This window comes from Mesitornis unicolor, unplaced genomic scaffold (assembly GCF_000695765.1).
Source record: "Mesitornis unicolor isolate BGI_N332 unplaced genomic scaffold, ASM69576v1 scaffold43379, whole genome shotgun sequence".
Taxonomy (NCBI): Eukaryota; Metazoa; Chordata; class Aves; order Mesitornithiformes; family Mesitornithidae; genus Mesitornis; species Mesitornis unicolor.
The window spans coordinates 9,326-12,697 of record NW_010207369.1 but is presented as its reverse complement, the minus strand read 5'-3'; positions in this window follow the sequence as shown (position 1 = coordinate 12,697).

Genomic DNA, 3,372 nt, shown 5'->3' with positions numbered 1-3,372 from the left:
GAGTCTGCTACATGCATAGGATGATACTGAGCAAGTTCTTGCATCTCTTTGTGTTCAGGGTGTTTTCCCTATGCTTCTAGGATGGGAACAATACCAATAGCTGTAATACATGTTGAGAGCTGGAAGGACAAGTGTTCAAGAAAGAATCAAGTACTTATTGTAGAAGGAACAGTCTTATGAATTTATGAACTTCGCAGTTCAAGCAAGTAAATAGGTCACCAAAACTGCCAAACCAGAACAGAAACCAGAACAGTATTTCACTGGATTAAAAACAATGTTGCGGATTTATTTCAGCCTTTACCAACACCTTACAGTCTGTATCTGCTTTTATCATTCAACTGGCATGCACAGTGCAAACTAAAGATGTATTAGCAATTCTGTTTGCTCCAGAGCATCCTTCTGTACTCAGCCATTTCAATTAGTATTTGAGGCACCTAGACTTAAATGTACAGCATAGGATTCCCAGATCCTGACTTTTTAAATAGTCCCAGTTTAAGAGTTCACAAAGAAAAGAAAGCCTTTGCTGTGATTCAGATTCCATTTCTGTTTAGATAGGTGTTAACTAAGATCATCTTCTGGTACGCAGAAAAACACATTGATCCCACCAACCTGAGTAACATCTTTTTTCTCTTAAGGCCACTGAAGTGGCGATCCTCCAGCATCTGATTTTGTGCAGGAACATTTCAGTCCTTGCATATAAGTCCTTTGGTCTTATAAAAGACCAAATCTGCACTTTGCGAATAACTCTCTTTTGTGCATTGTGCAAACAAACACAAGCTCTGAAAGTTTGAAGAGAAGCAGATGCAGAGGTCCTCCAAGCCCAGATTCATGCTTTTGTCTCACTTTCTGCCACTGGTAGATTCTTTGCTTTCCTCTCAGAAGCTAGTGCAGGGCAGGTACTACCTGGTGGGCAGTGATGCCTCCTAAGTGTTCTGGAGATGTGCAGAAACACACAGCATGACTGGCAGGTCTTACCGATGACTGACTGTGTGGTTTTACAGTGAAAATTTATCTGCCATTCACATCCTAATGACTGACCCAACTCTGCTGTTTCACTGTGCACCGTTTCTCACCCTGCAGTGACAGTCATGAAGTGCAGAGGCACAGGAAGACTTTTCCTATTCCTTCCAAGTGCAAATGTTTCTAGGAAAGTGACAGGGTATTCTTGGAGCTCAAATTATGCAGTTGCAATGCTGTTTAGCCTCCTTTAATAGCCCTGAGTTAGACAGTTACAATATTAATTTTCTTTAGTTAAATTAAGGTGTAATCACGCCAATGCTACTCACCACCTTTTTACTTGGAGGAAACTATGGCAATGAACCTTTCTTTCCTGCCTGCCTTGTTCCCCTTCAACATCAGAAGAAGGTGGTGATACCACATTGGGGCACAAAGGATGTGGATGGTAGAAACATCTTTGTTATACAGTTGCATGTTTACTGTTGAGATATGCATGTCTAAGGCAGGTGTTTAATTTTCTTCTAATCTGCAAATGGCAGGGAAGCATCTGTTTGTCTTTGGGAGACAGGGGCACAGCTTAACTGAAGCAGGAGTCTTCTGCCATAGCTGTAGTCTTCACATTTCTAAAGCAAGTGGAGTGTAGGCTTCTGCCATTTTCAATTCCCATGCTTTTAAACGACGATGAATTTTTGGGGTGCAGGCTAGCATGTGTCTGAAAGCTCATGATGGAGCTATAAAGAGGTTGTATGGAAATGTCTCAGTCCTTTTTAGCATGGAGGTCTCCTATGGTGCTGGCACAGAAGGACAGCTGGAGATAGAGAAGGGAAATCGGGTTGATGGAGGTCTCTGTCCTAAGGCTTATCTTGTCTTCCAGAAATAATCGGTGCTGTTGAGCTAGTGCCGAGGACTCATCTCAGTGGTAGGAGCTAATGCTGCCCCAGGAGAAAATCTGCAGCACTGGTCCAAAGCAGTTCAGGGTGTGTGTTACTGCTGGCCAACTCTCGTTCCTCATCCTCTCCTCTTTTTAATAAGGCAGGTGTTTGGCACTAACTCAGTGCTCCTAGGAGACCCTGTAGCTACACAGTAGAACAGCTTGAGAAAATCTTCAGGTGCCAGTGAGATGCCCAACATTCAGAAAACTCCTGCTGCTTGTATAAATTCAAGCTATTCTGACTAGCAGACAAAGCTCAACTTTGCTCTTCAGTAAGGTCTGAGAAGAACAAAAGGGCTGGAGCTGAGTGACTGCTACCCGCTTCTACTTTGCCTGCTCCCTTCACAGTTAATTCTTTGCATTTTCTTTCTCATTCCCTGTCTGTTCACAGTTGGTGAGATGAAAGCGCACCTGGGCTTGCTGGTTATCTTGGGCAAGTCACCTCACTGCTGAGTGGTACTGTGTTTTGAGTCTGTGAAATGATGGGATAATGAAGTCCCCAGAAACGCTTCTGCAGGTACCTTGGTGACTGAGGAATGGCACTCCATTGCTCCATGGATAAAAATTGAGGTTTTTCTGATTTACTCTAACTTGTGGATGCTATTTTTTTCCATTTTACAGTTAAGGCATATTAGCAAGAAGACCTTCAAACACCTGTGGGAAGCCAGGACTCTGTGCTCACTTGCAGCAGAATAACTCTTTGGTCACCTTTTCTTTGCCTGCCATTTAGGGCTTAGACCTGGATGTACTATTGTTGGGGGCAGTACCATTCTCACTTCTAATAACACAACTGTGACTTGGAGGCAAATCTGACCCTAATGCAGAGCAAGCACAAGCAGCTCTCTTGATGTTCCCGCTGGTCTCATAAGTGACAGCTTGTTGAGGACAGGTACCATGAGTTCAGAGTGGCCTGGCAGCTCCTGCCTACCAAGAGCTCCTGAGGTGGATAGGGGAATGGACAAACTTCGAGTACAGGCCCACCACTCTGTGCAGCAGTCGTGGTCAGCCACATGTACATGATCAGGCACCAGAGAAGGAAGCACAACAGAGATGCCAGGGCCTGGACCAGGGCCTGTATCCCATCCTGCTGCTGTTGGCATGCCCTGTGCTCCAGGCTGCAAGGGTCCTCTAAACCAGAGCATCCTAGAGCTCAGTGACAGAAACCAACACTGTTACAGATCATCCAGCTCTTATCCCTTTGTGTATTTGCTTTCCTCCCTGGGTTCATTCTCCTCCCCCACTCCGGTTTTTGGGAGGTTGTGCAGTCCTGCCTGTGGTGATGCCGGAAGAAGCCACTGGAGCGGTATGCTCACCGCAGCGAGGGCCAGGGGAAGAATCGCAGAAGGGCAGCGAGGGGGCGCTGCCGGACCGCGTCCAGCCTCTGCCTAGCAATTGCTCAATTGCAAGTAGAAGCGTCAGCGGGGCCCCTGCCGCCTCCGGGAGCGCGAAAAGCCCGGGGGACCGATGGCTCTGACACAAAGAAG